Source organism: Lampetra fluviatilis, chromosome 12 (assembly GCF_964198595.1).
Source record: "Lampetra fluviatilis chromosome 12, kcLamFluv1.1, whole genome shotgun sequence".
Lineage (NCBI taxonomy): Eukaryota > Metazoa > Chordata > Hyperoartia > Petromyzontiformes > Petromyzontidae > Lampetra > Lampetra fluviatilis.
In genome coordinates, this window is record NC_136286.1 from 1,682,916 (window position 1) to 1,710,211 (window position 27,296).

At 53.9% G+C, this 27,296-nt stretch overlaps 1 protein-coding gene and 1 long non-coding RNA gene across 2 annotated transcripts in view; one reads left to right on the forward strand and one right to left on the reverse strand.

Moving 5' to 3' along the window:
• Window positions 1-27,296, reverse strand: part of LOC144935025 (peroxisome proliferator-activated receptor gamma coactivator 1-alpha-like) — a 133,210-nt gene that overhangs the window by 39,986 nt on the left and 65,928 nt on the right. The gene's annotated exons all lie outside the window — the stretch shown is intronic.
• On the forward strand, window positions 29-17,096 carry LOC144934921 (uncharacterized). The gene is made up of 3 exons (XR_013637227.1): window positions 29-157; window positions 946-1,066; window positions 17,022-17,096. It is a non-coding gene; the product is annotated as an uncharacterized LOC144934921 (long non-coding RNA).

Genomic DNA, 27,296 nt, shown 5'->3' on the forward strand with positions numbered 1-27,296 from the left:
CTCTCTCTCTCGCTCCCTTCCTCCCACCCACCCACGCGGACAGACCACAACTCCCTCCCTTACAGTCCTTGCCTGTCCCTGCCTATATCAGAGTCCGATCGCATTAAACTGTAACCCGCTCGACGCGGCGCGTTCTGCACAGATCATCTGTACCAAGGTGCGGGCGTGGAGTTGGAGGGATGGGGGGGATGGTGGGAGATGGGGGTGGGGGGGATGGGGGGGGGGATGGGGGGGGGGATGGGGGGGGGGGATGGGGGGGGGGGATGGGGGGGGGGATGGGGGGGGCTGGCGGGCGGGCGTGCGGGCGGATCGCGGTGGTTTCGGGTAGAGTTGTGGCTCTGGGACCAGAGAGATGCGGCCCAAACCTGAACTCGTCAGCGGCCCTAACGCGACTTCATTACAAAGTCCACTGAGCTAAAGTTGCCCCCCACCCCCCGCCGCTGTCTATTTTTTTACGTCTTGTGTTTTGTGCCGAAGCAAAAAAAAAAGAAAATTAATCCCGGTTTACGATGACAGATTAATTACGGTGGATTTTTTTTATTGTTGTTTTTCTGTGAGAAGGACTTCATTGAGGGTCCCAGGCTAGGCGCCGAGGTGATTTTAATTTGAAGGACGCACGCAAGAACACAGAAGGGGTTTCTATGGGCGCACTGACATTGGGAATGGACAATGTCACTGAGGGCCTTGGAAACGGGATTCCTGCCCCCCCCGGTCACAACACTGGCGGCAGCAGACACAATCCACGTCGGTGAGACTGAGCACGGGGAACCAAGAGGAATGAACATCGGGACGCGAGAGAGACTCGGCAAAGTGGCCAGAGTGAAATCGTGCCACGGCGAATGCAGCGCGAGACAAAGCCTCGGAGAATTCACACGCACAAATTGTTCCTCCCCGGTGTGTATTTTTTTCTCTTCCTGGTGTGATGTCCGACGTTCCTCTCTGCAGGAAGCTTCTTGGTGGAGGGGAGGTGGCGGCGCAAAATGTCCGACATCACGCAGAACAGCCGCGGGAAACAACCCACAACACCGCCCGCGCACAGGGAAGCTGCCACGCAGCCACGACCGCGGTAACCCACCGAGCCGCGGCCCCTTGACGTATGTCGGAGACTCACGATGACACAGCCATCCGTGTCACTGTGAGAGGCAAAGAATTCACAGCGGCTGCGAGGAGGGGAACCTCGACGGGAGAACCAGTTCGATGAGGGATAATTACACAAAGCGCCCCATTGGCTGCCCGTGTCTTTGTTGCATCACCACGCACCCCACAGACGGTAGCGATCCCATCGCACGGCTCTGGCTCTTACGCCAACTCGGACTCCCAACCCCCAAAGATGCCTGCAGCAGCAGCGCAGGGCGCGTGGTGCTGCTGCTGCTGCTGCGGGCGAGAAATGTTCAGCACTGGAGCCAACCCGGAAAACCGCACTTGAAATAAACGCAGCTGTTGAACCTTACGCGTTAACCCCACGCGTTAACCCCACGCGTTAAAATCCTCAACTCTGCCGATTCAGCCATCTGCCTCACTTGCAAACAATTTATGATGTTGTGGGAGAGAATGGAGGAGGAGTCGGCCAAGGGGAGGGGGCATAGATTGGGATGGGGGGGGATGAACACTGGTTTAAGCAGGTAGTCAACTTTTCTGGTCAAAGGCATGCGTGGAATTTGGATATAAAAATTGGCGATTCCAACCGTGGTCGGCGTGGGACGCGGCTGGTTGAGAACGCACCGCCGCAGCCGATGACGGGACGAGTGTCTTCGGTAGTGGGAGCTGCCAACGAGCAAGATGAGAAAGCTTAAGGGGAGTGAGAGAGAGAGTGAGTGTCGCCAGAGAAGGTGGAGTTTGTCACGGAGAGCCCAACAGCTGAGCCTACTCCACTGACAGGTGGCTCCCTGGGGGGCCCTGCTGCGTCTGTGTTTGTGTGTTGGAGGGGGAGGGGGGGGCGGTGAGGGAGGTTTTTGGGGAGCAATGAGGTCTCTAAAGTACGAGGCTACAATACTCGGTGGTGAGCGTTGGCAGGGCCAAACGCTCACCGTTGATCGACACTCAAAAGAAAAAGCGCGTCTGTACGAAGAAGCGTAGAGAGCGTGGCGTCGAGGAACATTGGCAAGTGTCGCGAGGGTAAGGACCGCGCCTCGCGCCGCCCGACAGCTGGATCGACTGTCCCCGCCGTCGCGGGGAATTCAGCAGTGGAGAGAGTTCACAAGCGCTGACTCTCGCCTCGCTGCGGTAGTAACACTCCTGGGATGTGCGGGAAGGCAGCTGCTCTCGGATCGTTTCATTGTTTCTCTCTTGAAGGGGACACATCTGCTGGGGGTCCATCGTCCCTGGTCCCACGCTCGGCTGTCGGTGGCTTTAGCCGTTTTCGTCTTAGGCTCGCCCGCAACCAAAGATTGCCCGCAGCACTGTGCTTTACCAGCTTTCTCGTGGTATTGTAATGCGCAAGCGACTAAGAACGATCGCAATAACGTCAAGGAAACCGTGCCGCGTGTGCTGCAATAACAGCCTTCCGACTCCTGGAGACGCCAAAATGGCTCGTGTCAAAATGTGCTTCGGGGAGGCCGAGTGATTGTCACAAACTGCCCGCCCGCGCTGGCATTGATTTCAGTGCCATTACCCTGCGCCGTGGTTCACAAGCGAGCCGCTTGGCCAGGGCCTATGCATCAATCCGTCCCATCCCCGTGCCCCTATTAATCTTCTTTGTACAAGGAAAGGACCCGCACAGAAAAGTCATTGTGCACACCCTGAACGCCGGACAAGCTCTCGCTTGCCCGCAGAGGAGGGGGTTGGAGGATGGGTGAGGGAAATAAATATATATTTGTGTACCCATCATTCGTTTCCTAAAACATTAACCAGCTTTAAATGATTTCGCGGTCATTATCGGTGGGGTAATAATGAATGCGGCGCGTGCACAGAGCCCCCCGCCCCCCGTGTCCGGCGACGCTGCCCACAACGACGCTGCCCACAACGACGCTGCCCACAACGACGCTGCCCACAACGACGCTGCCCACAACGACGCTGCCCACAACGACGCTGCCCACAACGACGCTGCCCACAGCGACGCTGCCCACAACGGCAACCGGCGCGGGTCGCCGATCGCCGCTCGTCTGTAGCGGCCTCGGCCTCGGTGCGCGCGAGGAAATTGGCCCCCACGATTCGTCGCCCCTCGTGAGCTCAGTCTCGTCCTGTGGCCGCGCGGGCGCGGCTTGAATAGCGGCACGCGTGTCCCGGCTGAGTCGCGGACATTGGCGCGCGCGCTTGTCGAGATCGGCCACGTTCGTTCGGACATCGGTGAGATCACGAAGCGCTCGCCAGCGCCGCGCGCCTCACTGCGCTGGCCTCACCGAGAATGGATATTGATCATTCGATCGCCCGGTCCCGTTTCTCAAACTTCACTGCTGATCCCCCACCACTTCCCCACGCACCCAGTTCAAAAATCGTCTTCTTGTCCGTCCCCACGCGTGTGTTAAGCTCACGTGTCGGGCGGCGTCTGTCCCTGTTTAGATTCGTTCCACTCCCCGCCATGTTCTTGTACAAATGGACACTTGTTCAGAGCATGCTCCCAAGCGTAAACACAGCTGTGACGTTCTGCTGAGGAGGCGGCGAGTGAGATGACCTGGCAGGGCCTCCGCGTCGTCACCCCCCAGCGCCCCCCCCCCCCCAACAGACTTCCTCCAGCCTCATCGTCACAACCATCCGAGGCTCAAATCCCCACGCAACGCAAGGCCCACCCCACTTGCCAGCCATCTCTCTCCGTGGGTGCATGGCGAGGTGCAAGGAAGCGATACGGGGAGACGCGACAACTACCCACTTCATCACTCGCCCACCCCTCCCACAGCAGACCCCCTCGCCCACCCGTCTGTGCATCGTCACCCCCCCCCTTACTCCGTCAGCTCCAGTGAAACCCAAGGAGGTCGCTGAAAGCCACGCGTGATGAGCCTTCACTCACCTGCGCATCGGCAGAGATTTCGCCACAGTCTGCTGTCGCCTGCTGCCACAACGTGCCCAGTGATACGCGCGACGCATGGGGGAAGCAGGGCAGCTACGTCAGCGGGAAAGCCATCGAGTAGCGGTGCAGGCGGTGCAACTGCACCGATGGCCACGTGCCCGAGGGGCTCAAGCGCTGGGCTACGAAGGCGGGGAGCAATTGGATAGGAGGCCCCATGTGGACGGGCGAGAGTGGGCCCAATTCCATTCATTGCATCAGCGCTCATGCCATCCACGCCACGCTATTGACCTGATGCAACCCTCCCCACACGCCTACGTAGCTCAGCTTCGGGAGTGGGAGATACAGAAATGGGGTGGAGGGGATACAGGGAGGGGGTGGTGGGGGATATCTGTAGGGGGTGACTGGGGGTAGGGTGGCATTGAGAGGGAGGTAGTTAGGGGTGTCGAAGGGACACGGAGGGGGAACGTCGATCTGCCTCGGCAGGGGCACGCGGGGTGCCCCGCCAGGCCGCACGGTGCCGCGTCTCGGCCGGACCCACCCGCGCGCGTGTCTTTGCAGTGCGTGTTGGTGCATGTGTGTGTGTGTGGGGAGCGGTAGTGCAGTGGTTAGCCCATGGCGCTATGAAACCGAGTTCGATTCCCGCTGAATCCGTCCGGGAACCTCCCCTCTAGGTAAACTCAGCCTCGAATGAATAATTGTTTAATCGGTGCAATATATAAACATCACCACTCGGGAAACAAAGGCGGCCCGGCGTGTTGCTGGTCACCCAACCCCAACAGCCTATGAAGGCGATCGGGGGGATATTTGTCTGGGTGTGTGCGTGTTTCAACGGCTACCTGTGTGCACCTGTGCACAACTGTCACTCTAATAGGAGAGGAGATCCCCCGCACCCCCCCCCCCGGCACTCCCCCCCCCACCTCCCACCCACCCCGGCCCCCTTCACCGAGCTCGGATTTAAGTGGCGCGGGTCGCGCGCACCGCTCGATATTGCGCTCACCGAGGGAGTGCGCGCCAGAGACTCTCTCATTCTGCCGCTCTCGGCGCCTTTCTCCAACCCCCTCTCTCCATGGCTACCTCCTCATCCTCGTCTCTCTAGGGAACGGGAAGACTTTGGCAAAACACGGGCACAGCAATTCCCCCACCCCCCAACCCCTCCCGTCGCACTGACGTGATGGGGGCTCAAAGAAACATTTGCGTTTATCTCCAAAATGACAACGGTAATAATGTCCCTCATTTGTCCAGGAAAGGCTGAGTCTCAAGATTATGTTTCAGGAGGTTTCTTCTGTGTCGCGATGTTTTGGTAATTCCATTCATGCGTCTCTCTGTGTCTGTGTGTCTGTTGCTCCCTGTTAAGGCTATACGGGAGACCTTTGTATTTGTCCATAATAGAGGGGGTTTTGGGTTAGAAATATAAATGTTGCCGTGAAACCCGCCACCACCCGACACATCCAATTAGTAAGGGTAAATAAAGCATGCAAATTAGTTACGAGTTAAATAAACTAGTGTGTTGGAGAGTAAACCCACATATATTATTCGAGTACGACATTTTTCATTTGTTTTTCTCTGTGTCCCATTATATTATTCATTAAATGAATTAAATAAATTTATTAAAAAAAACATGTTTTTTTATTCATTAATTATATTAAATAAATGTGAAATAATGATATATTTAACTCAGAATTCATTACACGTCGGTTAATCGGATTCACTCATTCATAGAACTTACGTTCACCACGTTCATTCATCATTCTTCGAGGTTACATTGGTCGCTTGCAAACATCAGAATAACAACAACAAACCTGGTCAATACAAAGATATCCCGCGTGGAGACGTGACCTCGCTCTGCCTCTATACATACACAGATCTCCCCCCACCCTCTCCCCTCTCTCTTTGTGTGTAAATACAATATGGACACAGCGCGCTGTTCTTCACTGCTGTTTACACATCAATTGAGACCTGCGCTCAGACTTGTGCCTTGTGCAAATAGAGGCGAGTTAAGCCGCCTTTCTAACCAGAAACGAGATCAATTGCGACACCTTTGATGAACTTGAGAGTTACGAAAAAAAAGTCGACGCCTTTTTATTTATTGAGAGAAATCAACGCCTCTTGACACATTAGCCTGTCGGCTAGTTGCCGCTCGCTCGTTTACAATCGCCCACGCGTGCGCGCGTCCGCGAGCACATGTCTGCGTGTGTGTGCGTGTGAATGTTTGTGTGCGTGTGTGTGGGGAGCGGTAGTGTAGCGGTTAGCGCGCTGCGCTACGATCCTGGCGACACGGGTTCGATTCCTGCTCACGGCCAACACCGGTGACGATTATCTGAACCGGTCCTGGGCATCCCCTAGGTCGACTCAGCCTCCAATGAGTACCTGGTCCGATGGGTACACATCGTCACTGGGGATAAAAAGGCGGCCGGGCGTGTTGTTGGCCACCCCACCCCTGCGTGTGCCGTGCCGGCATTTATAAGTACTCGCTAACAGCACTTGCCCCTACAGTCTGTTAAGGCTATACGGGGGGTCTTTGTATTTGTCTTTGTATATTTTCCGCTGCGACAGGCGGATCAGACACACGGACACTGACAAGGAAATGTAGACGTGAGTTGACCAATGAGCAAAGACGCACGGGGAAGAAGCGAGGTGCAAGCTGGGAATCACAACTGAAGAGACGGGGGGAGGAGGACCCTCCACCCCTCTATCCCCGTGTAGTGAGAGAATGTATGAAGTGGCATCGTATTGGTTGTTGGGAGGAGATCACGGAGCTTGGACATGACAATGGCCCGTGGTAAAGATTGACTCGTGACGGAGTGGCGACCGAAGGAGCGGACGATCCTGCGCGCGGAGATGGAGCGATGGAATAATTTCGCTTGTGGGCGGAAGGAGGGGGGGGGGCTCGTTGGATCATTGCATCACAGAACCGTGAGAGATGGCGACGGCTTGGGGAGACCTCCATCCAGTACCGCATAGACCATGGCTGCTGCTGCTGATGGTAATGATGATATCACGTGCACCTATTCCGCTTTGCTCATCGCTATTACTGGGGTGGGTGGGGTCAGGGGATGTCCCCCCTGACCCTTCGATGAGGACAGAACCTGCTGCTGTTGGTGCCCAAACCAAGCTCAAGTGAAGGCGCCGATGTGAAAGTCCCCCGCTGTGACGGCGTGGGGACTGACAGCGCCCATGTGGAACTCAAACCACGTGAACGACCCCACGCTGAGCTCCGCGTCGTGGTGGGGGCTGGGGGGGTGGTGGGTGGCTGTGGTGTTCCGCCACACGACCCGCCGCACCGGATGTCTGTGCGGGGGTTTGCGGTTGCAGGTCGGGGGAGGTGGTGGATTGCGACCGTCATTGACTGGCAACGGTTTGAGTTTCCGTCGCCATGGCGCCAACAGTAGCAGCCTCTCTTGTTGCCAGGCCCCTCGAGCGGCGGGGGGGGGGAGACGTTGATTCTTTTTGTTGATGTTGCCGCTGTGGCACGCAACGAGTCAAGTGACACGGCCGTGTTTGCTCTGCGTCTCAGCGGGAAGACTGGCGGCCGACGAATCCCCCAAACAGCATCCCCCACACTCGGACCGTTTTGTCTCATCCGTAACCGCGTTCGGCCCACCACACCGCAGGCCACATACAGCCACTTGCCTTCACGCTCCTTCCCTCTAGGGCAGGGGTCGGCAACCTACGGCTCCGGAGCCGCATGCGGCTCTTTACGGGCTGCTTCTTGACAATATGTACGTATGTACAGTATGTACTCAGATGCATTGCGGCTCTTGAAATACTGAATTTTGTACCGAATTGGAAAGAAATGGCTCTTCTTGTTATTTTGGTTGCCGACCCCTGCTCTAGGGGTTGCCAACCTGTCCGGGTTTGACCCCGGGCGGTCCGGGAATGGGGTGTCTCTGTCCGGGCGGCAGGAATTGATTCGTGCTGAGATCTGGTGCCGGTGTTGTTTGGCTGAACTTTCCTCGCAGGGGACTGCGACGGTGCTGCATAATGGGCGACTCCAGTGCTGATTGAGACATTTGTCCGGGTTCGGAACTGCGGTTGAAAGCGTGGCAACTTCGCGCTGCTCCACTTTGGAATTCCTCCCATTGTTCCCATGATGATGACGACGATGACAATAACCTCGTTCAATGCAAGAAGCGTACTAAACCCACATCTAGTACAATTTTAACCGTGCTTTTTTGTCGCTGGCCGCTTGGCGTCTTAGGCCTTTGCAGCTGTGCTCAGCAACCGCGATGAGAACAAAAGTGTCGTGACATCGGTCCTCTTTGTATATTTATCCAGAAACAAGCAGCTCGAATTTTTTCCAGTTTAGCTCTTTTTTCACTTCCAGCTCAGCTGCTCTTGTTTTTGGTGTCAGACTCATACCCCCGTGTAATGAGGGACGTGTGCCAGGGGAGGAATGTGTGACTTTATAATAATATTATTAGTGAACGACATCGCCCCAAAAGTAAACAGCTGCTGTCATCTTGAACGAGCGCGCCTGGGCACATCGTGAAAGTTGCTCTTCGTTTGCCGAGTTGGATGACTTTCAAAATCCCTGCAACCAGGTAACATTCATTGCCTGCCGTTCCAAAACACAAACACTGATCGAGAAGATGGAATACATTTATTGGTTCTTTCGGTAAAGTCATGTAGAAGGGAAATAATAAAATAATAAAAAATTAAACATAATTAAATATTATTCTCACGACGTTTCGGCCACAACGCAAGCAGCCGTCCTCCGTGTTGTGGCCGAAACGTCGTGATAATTGTATTTTATTATGTTTTATTTTTATTATTTTATTATTTCCCTTCTACGTGACTTCACCGAAAGAACCAAGAAGATGAATCCCTGCAGTCACGAAAGCTTTAAATTGAAAGATGGAATACATTATGAAAATAACAAATAAAGCATAGGAACATGGGTTAGTACATTACTAGTCCGTGTCTGACACAAGGATGAAGCTTAGTTAATTCATTTAAATCGTTCTCAAGGAGCGCTCTAGTGGCATCACTGTAGTGAAACTGTTTAAGAAAGAACAGGGGTAACGCTGCACTGAGATACGAGAGCTCTTTAACGAAGCATTGCATTTCATCCATCAGTGGAATGACCATGGCTGATGGTAAATGCAACTCGGCAGCGTACGTAGCGCTTGGCTACGTCGGGTGCCGAAAGAAGTTGAACGTCAACACACACAAACACACACACAAACACGTACACACACACACACACACGTACACACACACACACGTACACACACACACAGCGATCTGCCTGCACAAGAGGAGAGCCGCAAGGTGCAGATGCCCGCGAGGCGTCAGCGCCGAGTGTTACCCCCCCCCCTCGTACACAGCGCGACGCTGAAGCGCTCTCCCGGGTTCCTCGCGCTCGGACACAAAACCCTCGTCAATGGAATGGGACAAACACCCCAATTTGCAGCGAAATATAAAGTCTTGGAGACCCGGCGATGCGTTCACGGGTGATGAGAATCGTTGCTCCGCTTCTCAGGGGGTGGGGGGGGGGGCACGGCGAGTGTGGCGTCATTAAACGGCACCGCGTGACCTCCCAGGCCAATTGTGCAAACTGAACAACGACGAAACTGAACAACCACCTCTGCTGCGTCCATTGTCAATATGATCATTGGCAGAGAGAGTGCACGAGGAGCAGGCGAGCAGAGGGAAAGAAAAGCAATCTGACAAATAAATAAACGTACACGCGAAGCGTTTTTCATGCAAGGAGGGCAAGCAGCAACTGCCAATCCCCCCTCCCGCACCTCCCTCGCTCCCTCCACCCGCACAGCATTAAGCAACTCTTTATCACCCAGGGGAACAGCCGGGCCGCGTAGACCACGCGCAGAGCAGCGGTGGCTCCGGTGAAAATGTAGCGGCATTGATCGGCAATCCGGAGTTTAAAGCACACACACAGAGAGAGAGGGAAATCCGTAACGAAGGGAAGAAAGGGGCTGGAGAGATTTGCATGGCAAGGAGGAGAGCCGTCGATACAGACAATCTGCTCTACTCGGGGCATCTCCACGATGGCTCTGATTAGCGTCTCCCGTATCTCTCGCTCTGCACCCTGCGTCATCTCACCCCACATATCTGCCCCCCCCCCCGCCACATACCGTAACTCACAATCCCACATTTCACATCCCACATTCCACATCGTTCGTCCAAGACCCTGCGCCACGCAAAATGCATCCCACCTGAAACATCTCCTGCCATGCGTCCCACTCCACACGCCGCACAAGACACAGCTCCTATCCTGCCCTCAACTCCACACCTCTCACCACCACATTGCACGCTTCACACCCCGCCGCTATGTACACCGCGCTCCACATTCCAAATTTCACTCTCCACCACCACACAAACCACACCCCGCAAACCAAACTCCACGCCCCGCATCAGCATGCAGACCGTTCGGAAGGTCCTGTCAGGAACACCCCCTTTTTCTAGAACCTACAGAGAGTCAAGCCTCTCTTTAGGGAGGGACCTGCACGGTCACTTTGGGCCAGATCCATGGCATTTATTTTGCTGCTCAAACTGGAGAACCCGCAGAAAGGAATTGAGTGCTATGACCGCCGGGGAGATAGAGTGATGAAATCAGTTCGTGTGCAGGGGATAGGTGGATTATTTATTACATTGCAGTATCGTGAGAGGTGGCGGTGGCTTGGAGAGGGTGAGGGGGGCGGGTGGCTTCATCCAGCAGTGGATTGACCATGTGTGACGATGGTGATGATGGTGATGATAATTCGTAGGGACACAACGCTCAAAGGTCAGCTCTGCTCAAGACGTTCGCTCACGATCCCTCTTGCTGTGCTACCATCTTGCACGCCAGCTCGCAGCACAGCGGATTTTGGGAGTTTCACAAACCTCCTGCGTGACCCACCAACCCTTGCCTCCGCCAAGGCGCCGCTCCACCTTAGGCGCGCGGGCTCACCGCTGGCCAAAGTGGAAACTGGAGGCGGAGCTTTCCGTGACGTCACGCGGCGTGCAGCGAGCGGAACGGCAGCGGACCCCCGCGCGCCGCCTCTGCCAGTCGACCCGCGCGCTCCAACCGTCAAACTTACAACCAACTGCTAAGAACGATATGAGCCGATGCGTAATAGCAATTACATTCATAAAGACGCGTTTTATTCGTTTTATTAGCTGTAACAATTAAGATAAACACCGCGGAATTTTAGTCCCCCCCTCCCACTCGACCAGATTCGCACCGGCATAATAAAACGTTCGCCCTTTTGCGCTGAAAGTCACTTCTGGAAAAAAAAACCCACCACGCTCACACTTATATAATATTATACGAATCTAAATTACATAAACCGAGTGACTCCACCGAAGCATTGCTGACTATATCTGCCCTTGTCATGGACTGATACCCCACCCACCCCTCCTCCCCCCACCATTCACCCTCCCCTACCTCAGGCTCACTATGACCTTCCAGCTCCCCCATTCCCCTCCCTTCTCGCCCCCTACCCCCCCCCCATTGAAGAGACAGGGGCACGGGCTCCCCGGTCTCCCGCCCCTACACCTGGCAGAGTAAATATAACGTGTGCGGCGTGTGACCCGTCACGTGGTGCCACTCTCTGGAGATAAGGCGCATTCCGGATCCCGCGCCGCCACGATCCTGCCTCTATTTGGTGATGTCCCCAGTGAGAGAGAACCGGGCCAGCCCGGGACGAGCCGAGAACATTGGTGGGGGAGTGGAGTAGGGGGCGGGGGGCAGTGCAGAGAGAGAAGAGGGGGGGGTCGATGCATAGAGAGAGAGTGGGGGGTTGGGACGAAGTGTGATGAGATGGCAGGAATGAATCGCTCTGAAGAGATTGGTTTGAAGCTGATGGAGACGGCGAAGAGAGAACAACAGAGAGCTTTTCCATTGTTTCAACGATCGCCGAGAGAGGATGGACGAGGTGTGATAAGGTATGAGGAGGAAGAGGATGGAGAGACGGCAAGACGGAGAGTCTGAGAACGATCGCGTCGTGGATACAATGTCGCACGATCCACGTCTTGCTTGCGGCAATCGTCCAAGACTCATCAGGGCTTCGCTTTTCAAGAAGCTTGTGTTTCAACACAAACTCGTTCTGTCTCGGAGCTTCTGAATAACACTTTCCTCCCGGCATAACCTTTAAGGTGAAGTAATCTATCACTCACCCAGTGGCTGCGTTACTTGCGGTGAGCTCAAACACTCTGGCTCTGACCCATTAACATAGACCCAGACTCTAATTCATACCCTACCCCTTAATGCTAGTCACAGCGCTCGTAACCGGAGTGCCTGCTGGCACAATTACACGACAGGGATTATGGTTTTTGTACGCATTCATTTTTAATGAACACACTCAATGGCTGTGCAGGTGCATGCATGGGAGTGTTCGTGTGTGCAGGTGAACGCACCTGTATGTAGGTGCGTGCAGGTGAGTGTAGATGAATGTACGTGTGTGTAGGTGCGTGCAGGTGAGTCTAGGTGAATGCACGTGTGTGTAGGTGAGTGCAGGTGAGTGTTCGTGTGTGCAGGGAAAGTCACGTGTATATTGGTGGGTGCATGCGCGTGCAAGCGAGTGTAGGTGTGCAGGTGAGTGTAAGGGCGTGTAGGTATGTGTTCGTCAGTGGAGTGGTGTTCATGTGCGTATAGGTAGTGTGTGTGTGAGCGTTCAAGCGCGTCCAGGTGTATATGCACGCCCATGTGTGTACGCACGAATGAGCATTCGGGGCCGTTGGTATAATTGGATGGGGGGGGGCTGGTCATAAAACAGGGGCCTTGGCCCGGAGTCCCCACCACCAACGCCCTCTCCCTCCTCCACCACCCCGAGAGGGGGACCCTCCAGCCAGAGCCTCCCAAGGGCACCCTCGCCCTCGTGAGCGGCCGCTATTTTAATGGCATTACGACTCGCACCGCCAGCTACCGGTACCATTATTGCAGAGTGTCGTGAAAAAAAAGGGAGTGTGCCTGCGTGTGTCTGCGTGTGCGTGAGTGTGTGCCTGTGCTCGCTAACAGCGCTTGCCCCAACAGTCTGTTATAAAAAGGAAATACGGGGGGGGGGGGTCTTTATGTGTGTGGGGAGTGGTGACTACTCGAGTTCGATTCCCGCTCATGGCGAACACCAGTGACAATTATGTGAACCAATCCTGGGCTTCCTCTAGGTTAAGTCAGCCTCAAACGAGTACCCAGTTCGATGTGTTAGCACTGGAGGAGACAACGTTGCCAGACGTGGTGCTGGCCATCCACCTCCTCGTGTGCCATGCCGGCCTTCAAAGGTGTTCGCTAACAGCGTCTGCCTAAACAATATTTTAAGGCTGTACGGGGGATCTTTGTCTTTGTGAGTGCACATATATAAATAAACAAAGGACAGCCATGAAAATGCATTAAATATGCATGTTGAGCTGTGATCCTCTAATCGGGACCCGAGGCTTCATACCAAAAATCATCTACACAGAGAGAGAGACACCGTTTCGTGCTCGCAGCCAGCAAGGATATTTTATTTTATGAAAGCGCATTGTGCAGGAAGAAAAAAACAAGCCACAAGCACAGCGGGTCCCGCAAGCTTGAACCCTCCTACTTCCCACTCACTCGTCTCCTGGACCCTGACTCCTGCCGCGATGTTAATTATTAGAAAGATCGCGTTGAACAAATTAACACCGCGGGACCCGCATGAAGATGCATGTATCCCCCCCCCCCTAAGCCCCCCACTCCCCGACTAGCCCCCCAGCCCCACGCGACCCCCACCACCACCACTCCTCACACACTTTCCCCCATAATAATAATATGACTGTAAAAAAAACCAAGCACGTGGAAGATTGATGCCTCGCGCCATAGATTGTGCGAAATCTGCAGGCGTTTGTTAGGAGCTCCATAACCTGGGCGATGGGCCCCCCCCCCCCAAAAACAAAAAGCGTTGAGAGCCATTGATGTGATTGACCGCCACACTCAGACGATTGATGCTCCTCCGCATCATCCCGTGAGTAAAATAGATGCGGGCTCTGCTGAAAGCAATTGGCGTGAATCAACATGCGGAATAGAAAAGTGATGTAAGGGTATTAAATATGTAAATCCAAATCCCATAAACTCGTAAGTGTATTTATAATATAGCTGAAAAAAAAATAATCGTGACCCTCCGTCGTTTCTGTACACTTCCAGGATTTTTTGGTTTTTTCATAAAGATTAGTGGACTTTGGCAACACGCTAAGAAGGGGCGATAGCCGAGGTACGGGAGTGGTGGGAGAACGGTAGCATCAAAGGACAGAACGCGCCCAAGAGGAACACCACTGAAGAGATAGAGCAATGAGACGAGTTCACGTGCGGGAGTGAAATGGATTGTGTCTTCACAGGACCATGAGTGACGCGGACCGCATTGCTGATGGTGGCGTGGGTAGGTCCCCATCCAGCAGTGGACAGATCATGGCTCGTGATAATCGAGGCATGAGCAGGCCTTCATCCAGCAGTGGTGAACAGACCATGTCTCGTGACGATGATGGTTTGGGTAGGTTTTCAGCCAGCAGTGGACAGACCATGGCTGGCTAAATGAATATGCCCGTGATTGGTCTACAGTTAAACAGATGACAACCAACTGAAACCTCCTTCGGGCCGCTCCACTCTAGAATTCCCTCCCACCATGGTCTCATTTCTCAAGTTCTTAAAGCAATACTAATATCGAAATAAACTTTGCTCAATTCAGGAAAGGTGATACTCCCCTATCTGTTAAAACATTAAAAAAGTGCGGTGTGTTGCTGGCCGCTTGGCGTTTTTGGGCCTTTATGTAGCCGTGTTCAGCAGCTGTGTTTAAAACAAACAACAAAATCACCCGCCGCCCCCACCCGCACGGCACATGCACCACCGGCGGGCGGGCAGGGGTCAGCGTCGCGGAGTGTGGTGCGATTGTGGCACGGGCTCAGCCGATGGTGCAACCACACACACGTCAGCAGCATCATCAGCAGCATCATCAGCAGCAGCAGCATCGTCGTCCCGGCTAAATTCCACCCCGCTCCCCCACCTCTCCAGAAGGTCCAATGAGCGATGCGCATAATAATCGCTCGCACTCGACACACGACCACTCGAGATATTAAAATATCGCTATTAATAATGAATAATTAGTTTCTTTGTTGTGCCCGATGATTGAATCAAATGCCTCGGCGCATTAATTGAATTGCAGCCAAATTAAAGTGTAATGGTGTGAACGAGTATTAGAAAAAAATCCATTAAAAACGCGGCGACTACAGCAAACGGGAGGGGTGATCCAGCAGCCCGCTGCCCTACCAACTCGGCGACACGAGTTCGATTCCCATCCGTGGCCAACATCGAGTGATGAGCGCAACGACGTGTGGAGGTCCTCGGCCCTTTGCCCTCTTCACCAACCTGCAATGGCCAGCGGCGGTGACGTATGGCCAAACAATCCCAATGACTGACAAGGCGTGGGGAGGGATTCATCATCATCATCATCATCCAGTAGTAGATCGACAAAGGACATTGAAAATTATTATGCCGGTAGAACTCGACGCAAATGTACGAAGCAAGGTGGAAAAGTAATCACGTAAAAAATCAGTCTTCAAATGTGTCTGAAGGACGGTAACTCTTGTACAGTCTAAAACGAATTAAACACCACTGCGAGATGACCACCGGGGAGCAAACAGTAAAAGTATAGTTGACTCCTGAGTCTAATAAGGGTCTAGTTAGCTCCTATTAATATCTACCAATGGATGGGCCAGCCGGCTTGATGTCTCCCCATTGAATCGCGAACTTTGCAGCGCCGTGCCCTTGCCAGCCACAGATGCCCCGACGTGATAGGGAGTCCAAATGGCAACACACTTGGTCCCAAGGGCAGGGTTCGCGGCCCCGAAAATTTCCCCTTCTTCCAAGCCATGTTTATGTAACTTCTGGCGCTTGTTGTACAATAATTAAAAACTAGCTTCTGTCAGCAAGTGGGGAAGTTATGCTGGCCACTGCGTGCAACCCGGATCCCCAACCAGGACTCAATCGCACGCACACCAGCTCAACCACTGCTCTCTATAATCACGTGCCACAGTAGTGGCGGCTTAGCAATTACAGTTTAGAGGCGGCCCGCTGGCACAGGGGTCAGAACACCCAGACCATACCGCTCAGATGTTCGGTTAAAATCTGGGGTTCAGCCACCCGTGATTACGCCGGATTCTCAAGTTTTTCTCAGCTCAGGCTACAAATGACAGCACGCAAACCTCACCCCACCTCACCCCACCTCCACCCATCCTTATATTTGACACCATTTCATCTCTGAGAATAAAAAAAAGAAACGTATCTGACTGCCATGCGACGACAATATCTCGACAGCAGAGAGAACGGGTAAGTGCAGCGTCCCGAGGGGGCCCACAAGAGGTCCACTTTAAGCGATCTCAGCAAGTCGTTACGTGGTATCTCCTTCGGCGGGCCGCTGTCGGTCGAACACGGGGTGGACGCGCTGCCTCCGCGGAGAGTTTGTTTCGCGGCACGATGCCGATAACACAATCCGGGGAGGGGAGGAGGGGGGGGGAACCCACTGGGAGAACAGAGCGTAATATAAAGAAACACATCGAAGTGAAGTTGAGATTGTCTTGAGAAGCAGCTCGCGGCCTCTGGGAGCCTGTGCCTAATATCCCGACAGTGGAGGCAGCTCCATCCCAAAGGGGACACAAACAAAGGAGACAAAACCGATGTTTCGACGACTCCGTTGAAATTTCGGGACACGTGCCGATGTTGCCTTAAATGTCTAATTGCAGAGGTGGGCGACAAAATCGCTGTGTGACGTAGGCACACAGGGGAGAGTACGTGACTAGGAATTGAACGTATGTCAGCAGCAGCAGCAGGCGTGCCTTGAGATACCATCGCCTTGAGAAGGTCCGTGAATCCAAATTAAAGGCCGTATCCACGTGGAATCGTCTTCAGTGGGGCATTGCCTTAGACGTGGCCAAGACACTCGAGGAGAATTGAAGGCTCTAGAGAAAAGCTCGCTTGGGGTAATTGCATGAATGCTCACTGATTAATGGAATTGGCCAAATATCCTGATGCAGGACCCTACTGGAAACAAGTCTTGAGACTCAGTGAGGCTTGGTTGGGTAATAGGGCATCATTATCATGTGTATATGTTGAACTTCTTCCCACCGTACGTAGCCAGCCGTGCTCACAAGATGCGCCTCCCTTCACCCGCCCTCGCCGACCAGCGCGGCAAAGTGAGCTCACGACAACTCGCACGAGCGACACGGCGTGGGAGGAGGCCTTCGTCGAGCCGCCAGTGGATAGGCAATGACTGCTTCTCACGGTGATCGGTGATTATTAATTGCACGCATTTGCATTGGGGCTCGCGAAGCACATAGTGCCAATGCCCCAGATTATAAAATCAAGGTTGGCGAGCGCAATTACCACACTTCTGTGGCTGGTTGCTGCTGAGCCAGCGAGTTTGCCGGGTGCTGTTCGTCGGCAGCTCTGCTAGGCGCCACGATAGTTGGCTCCAACTCTGAACCCGCGTCCTCCCTAACGGCCAAATTAACCTTCTTTCTTGCGAGATCCACCTCCGATATTATTACTGCCCGGCACTACCTCAATAAATGGTCTGCAGACAATTAGTTAAGCAGTAAGCGCTGTTATCATCGGTACGTGCGGGCGGGCACTCGATGTTCCTGACTGACTCAGCTCTATCCACGAAACCAGAGAATGCGTGTCCTCTCGCTCTCTCTCACTCTCCCTCTCACACTGCCTCTCTCGCTCTCGCATGCAACGCGGTCAAAGTCCGCAGCTTCGTTTTCCTATCGTTTTTTTCTATTCCTGAAAACCGCGACCAGTCCATGTGAATAATTCACCAGCCGTAGCGGTGGGGGGGGGATCTGTGAGTTTAACTGTGACGTTTTGGGCCGGTAGGTGAGTGGGCGAGGTACGCAAGGAGGAGGCAGGGGGCACATTGGATCGAGCGCAGGATAATTGCTCGCTCGTGAAACGTTGTTTGTAAATTCGGGGCTTAAATAATTAAAGTCGAATAAAAATGTGTTTCCCACCCAGCACCGGGTGGTGTCCATCTCCATAGGCTACCATTAAGTCAGTGGTGGGAATTCCACATTCCTATGCCAGGAACCAGGGTGCGTCCCAGACCAGCACCGCTGAGTGTCACGTGCTTTTTGTTCAGGGGGAGGGGGCCCGGCTTGACAGACTGACACATTGGCCCAGGTTGCTAAATTTGCATTATTATACGGGAAATAAATAACACCATTAATAAGTATCGTGATATTAACGGATGACTAATTACCTGCCTGCTGCGTGCGTCCGCGGTAATGCAGACCCCAGCATTGCGCTCGTGGAAACATTTTGCCGCAGTAAGAAATGGGAAATTACAGCATCCTCGCGGCCGATTAAATCTCCCACAATAGCTTATTACGGGGCAAAGTGGTCTGAATTTAAAAGCGGCATAATGCATATTTAACAAGCCGCTCCTGCCTCGCTTTGTTTGTTCGTCACGACTTCCACTCGGAGAGGGCCTCCCCCCAACAAAACAAAGGCCACGAGGCTGAAATTGCAAACACGCGCCGTGGCACCCGCCACCATCCATCGCCCCCCCCCCAACCCATCGCTTCAGATGGGACACGAGATCCTGCTTGTCCTTGTTGCTCGGCCTCTCCTAAATGAGCACCAGAGAGCATCGACGGCAAACCACAGAAGGCGGCATTGTGTGCGAAACCGCTCCTCGTACGAAAGGCTCAGGGTTAATGCGGGCTCATTTGGGAGTGCGTCTCTGGTCAAATCGCCGCCAGCCAGCGCAAGTCGAACATAAATCACGAGGGGGGGGGGTTCGTGGGGAGGGGGGGGGGGCGTTGTGGTGAGGGAGGGGTGTCATGTGTGTCTGACTTGTTTTTAATGGCATACATTCTAAAATCCACACTTTTCCACTTAAAGCCCTAAATTATTCTTGACGGGACAATTTGGCACATTGCTGAGGCCGGCACACGGGCGAAGGACGCACGGCGACAGTCCACGCGTCAGGCAGGCCGCGATCGGGAATCAAAATGAGTTGTTTACGATCTTTTGAAATTTCTGGCACGTACAGTGTGTGTCGCACCGAGTCCCCATAAGGCTGGCACCGCTCCAGGAGTGGCTCGGCAATCATCAGCTGGTGCCCTCCCCCGACGCGCGAGCCGAGTCGAGCTGTCACGGGGTCACTGCTAGTCTTAATGGGGGACACACAGACGCGTGGTGGGGGGTGGGGGGTGTCATCACAATGCCACGTCTGTGTTCCGCGCAAATTAACAAAATGAAAACTAAACTCAATAGCATCGCCTTCTTGTACCATTCGCGCGGCCTTGAAACGAAGGAACACACAACGAGCTAACGTTTCGGACAATGGCCCTACTTCAGAGTAGAGGAGTGCGGGGTGGGGGGCGAGGAGGGTGGTGGTGGAGGGGAGCAGATAGATTGTGTGACTTGTAATTGAGACGGGCACTTTACGCTCTGCTTTCCTGGAAATGTTGAAAACGATGACGCATGGAGAGAATATTTTTTTAGTTTTCCTTCTCATTGTAGGATATGTATTGACTGGCAACCCCTTATAATCACAGAGGTGCTCATCGACTGCTGAACGCGTGCTGCAGTGTTCGGCAAGTGCGAGGCGCCGTCTCTCTGCCGCGGACGCAGGCACCGGGGAGTCACCGCTGTTGCGCCGAGCGGTGACGGCATCACGAGATGCAACGCATGCCGGCATGTTCACTTTAAGTTTATAGCACGCAGCCTTACCGCGACCAATGTGAATGGTGTGGATTTACTCTCGAGACACACCGGGGTGCTGTACTCGTAACGAATTGGCACGTTCTGATTACGAGACAAACCTTACTAATTGGCTGTGTCGGGTGGGGGCGAGTTTAACGACGCATTTATATTTACGCGATCGAACCCCCCTCCAAACCCCCCCCCCCCCTCTATTATGGGCAAACAAAACCTCCATCGCAGGATGTTCACGTTACGTTTTTCTGGTGACTCGTACCTCGCCGTCCGCGATCTATCGCTCGAGACGTGCGCATTCATCTGAGGAATTCCCGACTGCGGCGTGCGAGGCGACGCGTTGCGCCGGACTGGGAGGAGCAAACGTGAACTTTGTTACAGTCGGTGGCGTGGAGCGGGGGTTGTCCAGATAAGGCGAGGTCGCTCGTTGCGCAGAACATTTCATAACTGAACGACTGCAGACAGACAGACGCATACAAAGCTACGTCGATATCTGAAATTACACGCGTTTCCGGTGGAGCTTCGGCACAAGTCGTTAGCGCACTGCGCTATGAAACCGGCCCCCCGCATGAGTTCGATTCCCGACCACGGCCAGCATCAATAGCGAGTGATAGTTGAATGAGTCCTAAGAAACGCCCCCCACCCCACTCCGCCCCCTCTTCCCCCGCTCCTCCAACTAAACCAGTGTGGTGAAGTATGGTTAAACAACCCCCAAGATCGAGCAGGCATGGGGAGGCCTTCATCCAGTCAGAGATTAACAAAGGGCTGTAAACAAGTATTTACGTCCTGCAGTTGTTGAGGGCCGACACCACGTGTCTCTTCTCTCCACAGTGGCTACCGTGACCCCTCCACCCACCCATCGCCCCGCCCCTCATCCCCCCTAACCCCCCAGGCCAACCCCACACAACCGCCTCAGCCGCGTGCCTTGTGCCACCGTTACAGAGGTCGGGAGAGTTGGCTGGGCTGGATGGGCGGGGGGAGCAAGGAGGCTTGCAATTTCACAGCCCATCAACCACAAACACGTTTATAATCCAGGCGCCTGTAAGTAGTAATAATAATAATCCGGACAGAAACACCAAACTTCGCCACGTCTCCGCGGGGTGGTGGAGATAACGCACCGCGACATCCACGCGCGCTGCGGACTGAGATCAGCGCCGTGTCGTTGTTAGCGCCCCAGATTCACGCGGCTATGGGTAGCAGCACCAATAATAAGAACACACGGCCACATTCAAACGGAACACAACAACAACAATGCCACGGGCTTTTTGTGATTTATTAAAATAAACAGCTCACATCCATCGGCCTGTTGTTGTCGACTAGATACGTATAGAAATGGAATGCCTCTCCAATGCTCGTTCAAGACCTGCCTACGCCACGGGTGGAGCGGTGGTACAGCGGTTAGCGTACTTTAGCTATGCATCCGGCAAACCAGAGTTCGATTCCCGACCACGGATATGTATCGCAGCCAAATACTATAAAATGTATCGCAGCCAAATACTATAAAAGCGCGCTGATTTTAAATGTGGAGGGAAAGAAACCGGAGGACCCGGATAAAAAATAAAAATCCACGCGACCACGGGACCACGGGAAGAACACGCAAACTGCAAATATACAGGCGTCGAGGTCGGGATCGAACCCGCGACCACATGCATACCAGGCGAGGGAGTTAACATCTCGCCACCGCTTCTGTGTACGTGTGGTTGCGCCTGGGATCAAGATGTGCGGTTGATCATAAAATGGTAATAGGAAGCAGCACGTCGTGTCTAAAAACTACCTGTCAGCTCGGGTTTAAATTACACCCGAGGGGTCCGTGTAGAATTAATCAGATCTGCCACATTAAAGGCAACAACTACTAACGTCACCAAGCATCTAGCGGGGCTATATTAAAATTTCATACAAGTGATGATTTTTTTTCAATTACGATCCTCGTTATTGTGACTCTGCGTCTGCGCATCGTGATGTCGCGGCAAATAAAGGTGCCACTGGACGCACACTCTCTCGCCAGGTGTGCACAGGTGCGGGATGTGAAATCGAGATGCGTGTGGATCAGCGAGAGGATACGCTGGTGTCACGAACGGATGAAACAGAATCCTCGCCGCCACGATCATTGACAGCGACGTCGTCGTCGTCGTCACCATCATCATCATCGACAGCAGGAGCAGCCATCGATTCTCCACTGCTGGATGAAGGCCTCCTTCCCCACACCACGGTTCATCTTTGTATAATAATAATAATATAACATTGCATAGCTCTCTAACGTTTCGGGTAACGGCTCTCTTTCAGAGCATGTAGAAAGAGCGACCAGGCCGCATGGGGACGATCAGAAGTTGGACGTTGCTGTAAGCTCCGAGAACTCCAAGTCAACCCTGAGTAGGTTTGGCTGCTGCTTTGCCTGTGCTCGCCGAGGGTAATGTCCCCAAAAGGGTGACCAGACTCTTGTCTGCATTTCCCCCCACTCTCTCGTCCATTTCCAATCATAGGAGGGAAAGTGTTAAAAACAAGAACCACCAGCGGTGGCTTTGGTTTGTTTTGTGTTTGTTCTGTCCAGCTTCTCCCTGGAGATGTCGGCACTCCAGTCCGGCCTCTCCAAGTGTCGCTGTGTGTGGGGGGGGGGTCTAGCGGGTAGCGCTATGCTGCGCTACGAACCCGGCGACCCGAATTCGATTCCCACTCACGGCCAACAGCAGTGACGATTATCTGAACCTGTCCTGGGCCTCCCCTCGGTCGACTCAGCCTCAAATGAGTACCTGGTGCAGTGTGTAAACATCGCTACTGGGGAGACAAAGGCGGCCGGGCGTGGTGCTGGTCACCCACCCCCTCGTGTGCCGTGCTACTTGCTAACAGCACTTGCCCCAACAGTCTGTTAAGGCTACACGGGGGATCTTTGTCTTTTGTTTGGGGTGGGGTTGGGGGGTTGTTTTACAAAGTCACGCTGAATTGTGAATCCGGCAAAGCCTGGCGACGATGAATCGACCAAAACTGCGGCGGCCGCCGCGTCCACGACGCTGAGAACCGCGACTCCTCGGCCGTCATCGCCCTCCTCTCTCGGCAAGACCGTGGCCGGGCCTCGCTTTGTTCCACGCGGCCAGCGCGACGTGCACGGTTGCGGGTTCAATCCCGCACCTCGGCCAGGTGGGAGAGCCAAGCCGAGGCGATGCTCCCTCCCTCCCTCCCCACCCCCCCACCCTCTTCTCGGTAATCCCCATGCAGTCACGGTGCCATATCGCGCCGCCTTCATCTGCTACAAGACGCAGATTTTCATTTCAGACAACAATTCAATTGCGAGTGGTTGGGGGGTGGTTGCGCTGTTTGTAATGTCCTGTTGGCTCGTGTTGTGTTTTGTTAGCTCGTTTCTCTTGTTTGTTTGTTGTTGTTGATGTTGTTGTCGTGAGCCTAAATTGCTTAATGATTTCTGTGCAGCCGAGCTGGTGTGCTGAGCGCGCGCTGCCTCCAATTTAGGTGGCGGGGGTTGAGCTTTATTTTATTTATTTTATATCTGAGCTGCAATCCAATAACAAACAAAAAATAAAGAAAGACTTCAAGATATCAAAGTTTGAGACGTGTGGCTGTAAATGAGTCGATCTGACTTGCTCTCCCGCGAGGCCGAAACTCTGCAAACCACTCAAAGCGCCGTCACGAATGAGAAGTGAAATGTTTTTTGTCGTTGTTGTGTTGTTCTTTTTTTGGCGTAAAAACGGATGACTATAATGATAATAATAATAATAACTGAAACTCCACGCTGTGTGACATTACGAGAGACTGCGCGATAATTAAAATGTCTGGTATCTGTGATTGTCTACATTATTTTGTTGCGAAATGCTGATGCATCAAATGCAACAGCCGAGGCATCAAACCAAGCAGAGGGCTATGGTTTCTGATAAGCTCTGGAAATTATTTATGCCAGTTTAAGAGGACATCAAAGCTGTGACCATTTCCGTGCGGGGCAGCCGTATTTGCAACGTCTCCCTCCCTCTTCGCCCCCCCCCCTCCACCTCTCCTAGCCCCTCCCCGCAACTCATCGCTTTACGGCCCATACAACGAGCCATGCACGGCGGTGGGAGGGGAGAGCGGTGGAGAGCGGGCGGGAGAGAGAGGAGGGCGGGGGAGCTGGGGAGAGGATGGCGGCATGAGGAGAGGCTGGGGAGAGAGAGAGGCGAGAGTGGAGGGACTCGAGCTCGCATGTGTCTCTGCGCCCGGAGGGAAGTGACGCGTCCATCCATGCGCACGCCGATCCTCCAAGGATACAGGGCGTCGCGGCACATGGTTCACATCAGCAACAGTAGCAGCAGCACGAGTGCGTGCGTGCGTGTGTGCATGCGTGTGAATGTGTTGATGTAATGTGGGAAGCGGTGGCGCAGTGGTTAGCGCGATGCGCTGCGAACTCGGCCACCTGAGTTCGATTCCAGCTCACGAACAACACCAGCGACGATTATCTGAACCAGTGCTGGGCCTCCGCTAGGTCGACTCAGCCTCAACAGAGTAGCTGGTGCGATGTCCAAACATCACCACAAAGGCGGCCGAGCGTGGTGCTGGCCACCCACCCCCTCGGTGTGCCCTCCCGGCGGCTTTCATAGGTGCTCGCTAACAGCACTTTGCCCAACCGTCTGTTAAAGGCTACACCGGGGGTATTTTGTCTTTGCACAAGCGCGTGCGTGTGTGCACGCGCATGCGTGCGTGTTCAGTTAGCGTAGCGCAGAACCGCTCGCCCCGCGCATCCCGAGTTCTCGCATTTGTTCCCACCCTTATATGGCCCGAGACGCAGAAGTGGCTCGCGAAACAGCCCCGCGATCGACTCTGCCGAGTGACACGGAAAGAAACTCCCGCTCCCTGCCAACCACACGCGGTGCCCCCCCCCCCAAACACACCCCCCACCCCCTCCCCCCCACACCATCCGTGCGTTTGCAACCCAAGCCGCCCGGAGCTGGCTACGATGGCACGGAGGTTGGCACCGCGCACCGGCGGGGCAGCCAGGGGTGCCGATGCTTTTTATAAAATAAATAAAAGAACAAATGAGTAACGGCCTCGCACACGTGTCCACCACGGGTGACTGACGACCTCAGTGACAATACTTAGACGGGGCAAGAGACAAAGGATGGACGCGCGGGGCAGACAGACAGGGTGGGTGGTGGGTGGGTGAGTGACGGGTGGTGGGTGGGTGGTGGCAGCAGCCAGGAGATATAATAATCTAAGGTCACGCTACCATTGATTGCCCTTCATAAGGCACTCCACGTTTGAGTGCTGTGCGTGATTAGCATTATTAATTAGTATTATTCATAACGATGTCCATTGGCCACCGCTAAGTTAACGGCTATGATTATTTCTGGGTGTGTGTGTGTTGTTGGCTTTTTCTGCTGCGTTGCTATTTGTTTTCAGCAGAACCTTTTTTTTTGCAATTGTGCACTTTTTTGTTTGAAGAGCGCAATTACACACGTGGGGATTGTGATCGGGCGCGCACTGAGATGTTACGGAGTGCGGATAGGAAGGGGAAAAAGTGCTCATGAAGCAAGTTGCGAAACACCCCCCCATTAATCACTGGGTCCCGACTCAATCACGCGGACGCCACGCTCATTTGCGTGCAAATCTCTCTCTGCGTACGCCGCCACTCTAATGGGAAAATGAACATTAAGTCCTGTGCAGTAGCAGGAGCGTAACGGTGCATCGATGATTGATCGATTGGTATCGATTAGCAGCTAATGATGAGATTGATTGGCTGCAAGCGGCGTGTTTCGTCACAGAGATCTCCGTCTGGCCTTAGCCAATCAGAAACCATCTCGCGTGCACGTGATCCCTGCTGCACGGACACCGGCCCGGGTCACGCCGCGTGCCCTCCCCTGTCGCTCACTCGGCGTGTCACGATGACGCCGATGCAGATTCATCGACGCGCGTCGTCGATTAATCGAGACTCTCGCACTCCACGCAAATGCACCGAATCGTGCGAATGAGAATGCATCGTTTACGATTCATGCATTTAGGTTAACCGTAGAAACAAGCTGACGTGAAACAAAATACGCAAACGAGAGAGACAGGATGAACGATTTGAATCGCGATCCCCGATCGTAATAAAGAATCGCATCGTTAAGGGTGGCTGCCATCGGAGCAGAGTCACACAATCGACTGCAGCCAGCGAATGCGAGCGGGGCTATACATAGCGGGCATCTGGACAGGCCAGGGTGAGACCCCATTGAATAATCACATGCGCTGTTGCACCAGAAATCCACCCTGCTGCAGCCCTGGACCCACGCCAGCGACCTCTGCCCCGCACCCCGGTCAGCAGAGATACCTCTCCCCCTAGAAGTGAACGACTTTTGCTCCCCACCCCCCGCCTCCGTCGTAACCCCACCCCTCACCCCCGACGAACAGTAACCCCTCCCCCCAACCTCGCTACACGTGGCACGAGACTCTCTAAGCCTCTGCTAAGTGCTGTGGAGTCACGTGGCGCTATTTCTGATGTCGTGAGTCATCGTCAAGAGAACCTCGCGCAGGCAGCCTCTGTCAGAGCGCGATGGCACGGACGCGTGCAGGTGCCTACAGCTTTCCTCGTGTTTGGACGTCGTGGTCGTATTCAGGATAGACTGTCCACTCGCCCCGCCACTGAAATGTGGAATCGACACCACTGCACCAATGTTTCCAAAAAGGTGACTTTTGATCCGCGTATTGGTCGCTTGTCTATCATCAATATCATAATCATCGTCATATTTTAAGAATCATCATCAGCATCATCGCCATCATCTGCGCAGTCAAACAGTAATAATCGCTCAGCATCTTTCACAAGTCACGTAACAACACTTCACCACTACCTGCTCCGTTACTCAATTACCTGGATTCGAACTGCCACGCGCTCGCTGCCCCGAGCCTAGAGTTCACCTGAGGCTGTCATCGTCCGTGGTCAAATATTGGACATGACTCGAGTTTTCAGGATTTTTTTGCTCTGTGGTTTCGGGGTGAGACGGCACGGCTCGGCCAATATTTACGCATGGACGCCCTCCCTCCCTCCCTGCCTCCCTCCCGCAAGTTTTCACGCCACACTTGCCATTGTACGGAACATGTCGGGTCAATTTTGGCTCACAGCCGCGATTGTCTCTCCAATTTACACCGCCCAAATATATTCCCTCGCTCATTCACGCGTCCACTCTACCGGGGTAACTTTTGAGTCGTTTCGGGGGGGTATTTTTTTTTGTTTGTTTCCATCGCCAGACTTGGCGACGCTCGCCCGAGCAAAAAAGAAGACCGCGCGGCCGCCCTGAAGCTCCCCCAACCCAACAAGCTCACATCCTCCTCTTCCAAGACCGACGTCTCACGGGGAAAAGAGGGAAATGTGTTTTGTCGTAGGTGGGGGGGAGGGAGTGTCATTGAGGGGTCGGGGGGGGGGGATTACGGGAGGGGTGAATGTCAAGGTTAAAACGCTAAGTGATGTGTTTCTAACAATCTTGGCATTTGACTTACGGCTCTGGGTTGGGGAGGGTAGGGGGGGGTGTACGGTGTGAGCCGGTTGCATGCGCGCGTGCACGTTCCACGCGGTGCGTCCCGTGCACGCGCACGAGGGTAGCGACTGCGTCGCGGCATGCAGCATACATCTCTCTCATTAAATAAACATGCGATAATAATAATAAAATATACCGCTTGCCTCCGGCCAATATAGATTTTACATCATGCAAAATATATCCCCGCAATTTTTTTTATGATATT